The sequence below is a fragment of the Macaca nemestrina genome, chromosome 2 (assembly GCF_043159975.1).
Source record: "Macaca nemestrina isolate mMacNem1 chromosome 2, mMacNem.hap1, whole genome shotgun sequence".
In the NCBI taxonomy this organism is placed as follows: domain Eukaryota; kingdom Metazoa; phylum Chordata; class Mammalia; order Primates; family Cercopithecidae; genus Macaca; species Macaca nemestrina.
In genome coordinates, this window is record NC_092126.1 from 41956110 (window position 1) to 41964860 (window position 8751).

Sequence of the window (8751 nt, forward strand, 5' to 3'; positions counted from 1 at the left end):
GGGTGAAACGAAATGATACAGTCATATTCAGGAATGAACAGTCCACCAAAAGAGAATATGCAATTTCTGTCTCAGTGTTTCAAGGGAACTCAGAACTAGGTTCTGAGAAAAAAATGGATTTTATGGTAAGGGATATTCCTGGTAGAAGTAGACAAGAAAGCAGCATTATTGGAAGGTTTAAAGTTGAAAGGGGAATCACAAGGCAGATGATGCGGGAGCAGAAGGTTGAGAGCTGTTAAGGATCCTGGTGGAAGGGCTGTAAACAGGGCTCATTATTCAGTTAGTATGTACTAGTATTACCAATATATGTATTAAAATAAGGAAATACTTGTTGCTAAATAGCCTCTGACTTGAATATCTGCATTATCCTAGCTGATCAGGTTCCTCCCACGGGGCTTTTCCACAATCCAGCCACTAAAGTGTTTAACAATTTATACCACAGGGGGCCCCCAGGAACTTGATCCTGTGCAGCAGTCAGGATCTGGACTTACATTAGGTGTCTTTTCTGATTGATGTGTACTGGTACTTAGCATTATTAAATATTTTGAATGTCAACCCTGCGGTAAGGGATAAGGGATAAGGAACTGGTCCTTGATGTACCAAATGATGAGGAGTGAAGAGGAGAAAGCAGGTATTTTCCACCAACAAGCTATATTCACAGCAGGGAAAATTTTAAGGTAGGGCTGGGTGGTCTCTGTCAGCCACTTCCCACCTCTCAGGTACCCTCTCACCCCTTTTCACCAACTCTGTGTGCCATAGCAGGGCCTTGTTCTACAACTTTCTCAAACATGGTTCTGATTAACTTATGACCTCATCCATTACTGTTAAAATGTAAGCAGCGTTGATTTTTCAAGCCTCTCCCAGAGTGTCTGGAACTTTATAGGGGATCACAGACTAAGAACGGGACCAAATTTGTTCTTGAATGACACTCTTTGTTGTTGTTGTAAATTCTAGGTTAGCACTAATTTTCTTTGACCACATTAAACCTGTATCAGTCTACCCTTTTCTGACATGCTGTTAAGCAGCCTATTGTTAGTTACTCCTTTGAAGAGAATTTTCTCTTTGACTGTTTTAAGATTTTCTCTTTATCTTAGGTTTCTGCACTTTCATAACCAGTTGTCTAAGCATGAGTTTCTTTTCTGCATGGAATTGACTGAGTCTTAAATCTGTGAATTGGTGTCTTATCAGTTACAAAAATTTCTCAAGCTCTACCCTGTTCGCTTACCCACTGCTTCCTGGCATGCCAATGTTGGAACTTTGTATTATGTTCTCCTATCTTCTCCACATCTTATATATGTGGTTATTTTTTTCCTCTCAGTACTGTATTCTATACATGATCTTCTGACCGCACCTCCTCAACCGACCCTCCAGTTCATTATTTCTCTGTTATACAGGTATTGGCAATATGTTGCAAATATGATTGTTGAATTTTTATTTCAGTTACTATGTTTTTGTTTCTAGTTTCATTTCTTTTCAGACATGGTATGTGACTTTTTATAGTCTACTATGGTTAATTTCAAGGTTGCCATTCATTTCTATAAATGTCGTAAGCATAATGGTTTTTTAACCTAGGTCTAATAGCTGAAGCCTGTGTGGATCTATTCCTTCTCTCTGTTGTTTTGCTGGTTCGTATTCCCGTGGTTATTGGTTATCTTTGACTAGGTAACTGGCAATTGTCCTCAATTTATTTGGGGGGATACTCTGAAACCTAGTTTGGGTGTATCCTCCTCTAGAAAGGCTTTATTTTGTTTTTGCCAGGCACGTGGGGACAACAGTTGAGATCTTCTCACAGCACATGCATGGCTTAAAGTCTGGCTCACCCAGGCTAAGTGTACCCATGGTACAAAGTCATAAGAATTTGGTCCATGGCCACAGCTTCTCAAGGACATTTTGTTCCTTTTTCTTCTTCTTCTTCTTCTTTGTTTAGTACCAAGGCAGGTTTTCCTGCAATCCTCTCAGGTTGAGGGGTAAGAGAGGCAAATTTATGTCTGTGTATTAATTTGCATGTGTATTAATTTTGGAAGAGTACCCAATAAGACCCTCAAGTTTCTGGGGGCCCCAGGTCTTGATTAGTATCCGTGTGGCCAGTAGTGACTACAGCAGTATTGACAGATACCTCTAAGGGTTTTGAACATTCAGTAGTCTTCTTATTATTTTGGTATCAGGGTTTTATTCAAATGTTTACCTGGAAGTTCTTAATTGTGTTTTCAAATATTTGATTATTTTAAGGTAGTGGTGTTTGTTTAAATATATGTTATCAGTATTTTGTTGTTGTTTTCAGCAAGAGTATTGATTTGAATAACCTAGCCTGCTATTACCAGAAACCAGAAGCCTCTGAGGGAGTTTATAATTGAGTCCTAATAAAAGCATTTTAAAGATGAAGGACAATAACAGTGATAAGTTATTCTGATTTAGAGCAGATGAAAGAGGTCAAGGCTTAGTCGGCAAGGAGCTGCATGATGGAATAATAGCTACATTTTAAAAGGAAGTGAGACAGAGGCCTTCCCAGTGCCCTGAAAATGGAACTCATCTTTGGGTGATGTGGCTGGATAAAATTCTGACATATTTGGCAAGAACTTTTTTCATGTTTCTTCGTATTCTTATTTTCTCCCAGCATCTCGTGGCCTTGGCTCCCTAACAGCTTCTGTTCAATCACCTGTCCCAAGTTCTGCCTTCATTCTCTCTCTCACTGCTCCGTCTCTCACCTGGATAAGAAAATGAGTCAATGGTTCATAGCAGTCACCGGTATTCCCTGGTTAGAGCAGAATCTTCTTCCAACGGGAGAAGTGTACATATGCATGTTTTTTTCCATACGCTTTCTGGGTATACTTGCCGCCTCGGGAGATTGAGGAAAATTTCATGGAGAAGGAGACACTTAAGAATAGGCCAGAATCAAACGAGATATCTCATTTGAGAGAAATTAGACATATCTCGATAGAAGACATACACATGGCTAACAGGTATACGAAAAAATGCAAAGATACAGAGAATATTTGAAAATGCAAAAAAAAAAAAAGACAACAAATGCAAAAATACAGAGAACGGGAAACTCATATATTGTTGGTGGGAATGTACATTATGAAAAACAGTATGGAGGTTGCCAAAAAATAAAAATAAAAAACTAAAAACAGAGCTACCACGTGATCCAGCAATCCCACTACTGGGTATATATTCAAAGGAAAGGAGATCAGTATGTCAAGGAGACATCTGCACTCCATGTTTATTGCAGCGTTATTTATAATGGCCAAGATGTGGAATCAACCTAACTGTTCATCAACAGATGAATAGATAAAGAAAACGTGGTAATATACACAATGAAATACTAATCAGCCGTAAGAAAGAAGAAAATTCTATCATTCGTGGCACCATGGGTGAATTTGGAGGACATTATGTAAAGTGAAATAAGCCAGGCAGAGAAAGACAAATACTACGTGTTCTCACTCATATGTAGAAGCTAAAAATGTTTATCTAAAAAATGTAGACAGGAGAATGGAAGTTACTGGAGACTAGGAAAGATGAGGTAGCGGGAGATAGCCAGAGGTTGGTTAATGGATACAAAATTACAGTTAGATAGGAGGAATAAATTATAGTGTTCTATAGCACTGTAAGGTGATCATAATTAACAATATTTACTGTGTATTTTCAAATAGCTAAAAGAGCAGATTTTGAATTCTCTCAATACAAAGAAATGATAGATGTTTGAGGTGATGGATATGCTAATTACTCTGATTTGGTAATTACACATTGTATCCATGTATTGAAATATCACACTATACCTCATAAATATGTACACTTATTAAATGTTAATTAAAAATAATAAAAGTAAAAAAAAGGGCCAGATTTCAGAAGGCAGAGATAATAATAGCAGTTGGCCATATTTCAGAGTTTGGTGCTTTTCATTCAGCAACCCTGAAAGTATTCCCATTTTATTTTTTTTTCTTTTCAATTTTTGTGGGTTCTTTGTGGGTGTATATATTTGTGAGATACATCTGATGTTTTGATATAGGCATGCAATATATAATAATCACATCATGAGCCAGGCGCGGTGGTTCACTCCTGTAATCCCAGCACTTTGGGAGGCTGAGGCGGGCAGATCACGAGGTCAGGAGATTGAGACCAGCCTGGCCAACAGGGTGAAACCCCATCTCTACTAAAAATACAAAAAAAAAAAAAAAAAAAAAAAAATAGCCAGGCATAGTGCACATGCCTGTAGTCCCAGCTACTCGGGAGGCTGAGGCAGGAGAATCGCTTGAACCCGGGAGACAGAGGTTGAAGTGCGCTGAGATTGCACAACTGCACTCCAGCCTGGGCGACAGAGCGAGGCTCCATCTCAAAAAAAAAAAAAAAAAAAATCACATAATGAAGAACGAGTGTGCATCCCCTCAAGAATTTATCCTTGTGTTACAAACAATCCGATTATACGCTTTAGTTATTTTCAAACGTACAATTAAAATTTTTAAACTTTTATCTTAGGTTCAGAGGCACATGTGAAGGGTTGTTATATAGGTAAACTCATGTAATGGGGGTTTATTGTATAGATTATTTCATCATTCAGATATTAATCTTAGTTCCCAGTGGTTATTTTTTCTGCTCCTCTCCCTCCTCCCACTCTTCACCCTCAAGTAGACCTCAGTGTCTTTCGTTACCTTCTTTGCATTCATGGGTTCTCATCATTTAGCTCTCACTTATAAGTGAGACCATGTGGTATTTGGTTTTCTGTTCCTGCATGAGTTTGCTAAGGATAATAGCCTCCAGCTACATCCATGTTCCCACAAAAGACACAATTTTGTTCTTTTTTTATGGCTGCATAGTATTCCATGGTGTATATGTACATAGTACATAGTATTCCATAGTGTGTGTGTACCACATTTTTTAAAATGCAATCTGTCATTGATGGGCATTTAGGTTGTTTCCATGTCTTTGCTATTGTTAATAGTGCTGCAATAAACATTCATGTGCATGTGTCTTTATGGTAGAATGATTTATATTCCTCTGGGTATATTATATACCCAGTAATGGGATTGCTGGGTTGAATGATTGTTCTGTTTTTAGCTTTTTGAGGAACCACCATACTGCTTTCCACAATGGTTGAACTAACGTACACTCCCACCAACAGTTTATGAGTATTCCCTTTATTCTACAATCTCTCCATCATCTGTTATTTTTTGACTTTTTAATAATGGCCATTCTGGCTGGTGTGAGATGGCATCTCATTGTGGTTTTGATTTGCATTTCTCTAATGATCAGTGATGTTGAGCTTTTTTTCATATGTTTCTTGGTTGCATGGATGTCTTCTTTTGAGAAGTGTCTGTGTCCTTTGCCCACTTTTTCATGGCTTTTTTTTTCTTGTAAATTTGTTTAAGTTCCTAGTAGATTCTGGATGTTAGACCTTTGTCAGATGGATAAATAGCAAAAATTTTCTCCCACTCTGTAGGTTGCCTGTTTGCTCTGTACCAGTACCATGCTGTTTTGGTTACTGTAGCACTGTAGTGTACTTTGAAGTCAAGTAACAGGATGCCTCCAGGTTTGTTCTTTTTGCTTAGTATTGCCTCGGCTATTGGGCTCTTATTTTGTTCCACATAAATTTTAAAATAGTTTTTTCTAGTCCTGTGAAGAATGTTGTTGGTAGTTTGATAGGATTAACATTGAATCTGTAAATAGCTTTGGGCGGTATGGCCATTTTAATGATATTGATTCTTTCTATCCATGAGCATGGGATTATTTTCCCCATTTGTTTGTGTCTTCTTTGATTTCTTTGAGCAGTGTTTTGTAATTTTCATGGTAAAGATCTTTTACCTCCCTGGTTAGCTATATTCCTAGGTATGTTTTCTTTCTGTGGCAATTGTGAATGGGATTGCCTTCCTGATTTGATTCTTGGCTTGGCTGTTGTTGGTGTATAGGCATACTACTTATTTTTGTTTTTGTTTGTTGATTTTTTTCTATTTTAAATTATTTAACAGGTGGTTTTTTATTACATGGATAAGTTCTTTAATGGTAATTTCTGAGATTTTTGGTGCACCTGTCACATGAACAGTGTACACTGTACTGAATGTGTAGTCTTTTATCCCTTACCCTGCTCCCCACCTTCCCTCCAAGTCCCCAAAGTCCATTATATTATTATTATTCTTTTGCATCCTCATAGCTTAGCTCCCACTTATAAGTGAGAATATATAATGTTTGGTTTTCCATTCCTGAGTTACTTCACTTAGAATAGTGGTATCCAACTCCAACCAGGTTGCTGCAAATGCCATTATTTTATTCCTTTTATGGCTGAGTAGTATTCCATGGTGCATATACATCTTTATCTACTCGTTGGTCGATGGGCATTTAGGCTGGTTCCATATTTTTGCCATTGTGAATTGTGCTGCTATAAACACATGTGCACAAGTGTCTTTTTCATATAATGACTTCTTTTCCTCTGGGTAGATACCCAGGAGTAGTGGGATTGCTGAATCAAATGGTGGTTCTACTATTAATTCTTTAAGGAATCTCAATACTGATTTTCATAGTGGTTGTACTAGTCTACATTCCCACCAACAGTGTAAAAGTATTCCCTTTTTACCACATCCACACCAACATCTATTTTTTTTATTTTTTAATTATGACCATTCTTGCAGGAGTAAGATGGTATCTCACTGTGGTTTTAATTTGCATTTCTCTGATAATTAGTGATACTGAGCATTTTTTTCATATGTTTGTTGGCCATTTGTATATCTTCTTTTGAGAATTGTCTATTCATGTCCTTTGGCCACTTTTTGATGAAATTATTTGCTTTTTGTCTTGCTGATTTATTAGCGTTCCTTGTAGATTCTGGATATTACTTCTTTGTTGGATACATAGTTTGCAAAGATTTTCTCCCATTCTGTTGGTTGTCTGTTTACTCTGATGATTATTTATTTTGCAGCACAGAAGCTTTTTAGTTTAATTATGTCCCATCTATTTATTTTTGTTTTTGTTGCATTTGCTTTTGGATTCTGGGTCATGAGCTTTTTGCCTAAGCCAACCTCTATAAGAATTTTACCAGTGTTATCTTCTGGAATTTTTATGGTTTCTGGTCTCAGATTTAAGTCTTTGATCCATCTTGAGTTGATTTTTGTATAAGGTAAGAGATGAAGATCCCATTTCATTCTTCTACATGTGGCTTGCCAATTATCCCAGCACCACTTGTTGAATAGGGTGTCCTTTCCCCGCTTTATGTTTTTGTTGACTTTGTCAAAGATCAGTTGGCTGTAAGTATTTGGCTTTTTTTCTGGGTTCTCTTTTCTGTTTCATTAGTCTACATGCCTATTTTTATAGCAGTTCCATGCTGTTTTGGTAATGATAGCCTAGTAGTATAGTTTGAAGTTGGGTAATGTGATGCCTTCAGATTTGTTCCTTTTGCTTATTCTTGCTTTGGCTATGTGGGCTCTTTTTTGGTTCCATATGAATTTTAGGATTGCTTTTGTTAGTTGTGTGAAGAATGATGTTGGTACTTCGATGGGAATTGCACTGAACCTGTAAATTGCTTTTGGCAGCATGGTCGTTTTCACAATATTGATTCTAGCCATCCATGAGCATGGGATGTGTTTACATTTGTTTGTGTCATTGATGATTTCTTTCAGCAGTGTTTTGTAATCTTCCTTGTAGAGATCTTTTACCTCCTTGGTTAGGTATATTCCTAAGTATTTTATTTTATTTTTTGCAGCTTTTGTGAAAAGGATAGAGATCCTGATTTGTTTCTCAGCTTGGTCATTGTTGGTGTATAGCAGTGCTACTGATTTGTGTACATTGATTTTCCATTCTTGAAACTACTGAATTCATTTATCAGACCTAGGAGCTTTTTAGATGAGTCTTTAGGGTTTTCCATCTATACAATCATATCATCAGCAAAAAGTGGCAGTTTGACTTCATCTTTACCAATTTGGATGCCCTGTATTTCTTCTTCTTGTCTGATTGCTCTGGCTAGGACTTCCAGTACTATGTTGAATAGAAGTGGTGAAAGTCGGGGGCGTTCCAAGATGGCCAAATAGGAACAGCTCTGATCTGCAGCTCCCAGTGTGATCAATGCAGAAGAGGGGTGTTTTCTGCATTTCCAACTGAGGTACCTGGTTCATCTCATTGGGACTGGTTGGACAGTGGGTGTAGCCCACGGAGGATGAGCCAAAGCAGGGCAGGGCATCGCCTCACCCGGGAAGTGCAAGGGGTCAGGGGATTCCCCTTTCCTAGCCAAGGGAAGTGTGACAGACTACCTGGAAAAACGGGCCACTCCCGCCCAAATATTGTGCTTTTCCCAAGGTCTTGGCAACCAGCAGGCAAGGTGATTCTCTCCCATGCCTGGCTCAGTGACTCCCACACCCACGGAGCTTTGCTCACTGCTAGCGCAGCAGTCTGAAATCGATCTGCAAGATGGCAGCCTGGTTGGGGGAGGGGCATCCACTATTGCTGAGGCTAGAGTAGGTAGACAAAGCAGCTGGGAAGCTCGAGCTGGGTAGAGCCCACCACAGCTCAACAAGGCCTACTGCCTCTAGACTTCACCTCTGTGGGCAGGGCATAGCTGAACAAAAGGCAGCAGACAACTTCTGCAGACTTAAACTTCCCAGTCTGATGGCTCTGAAGAGAGCAGTGGTTCTCCCAGCATGCATTTGAACTCTGAGAATGGATAGACTGCCTCCTCAAGTGGGTCCCTGACCCCCGTGTAGCCTAACTGGGAGACATCCCTCAGTAGGGGCCGACAGACACCTCATATAAGTGGCTACTCCTCTGGGATGAGGC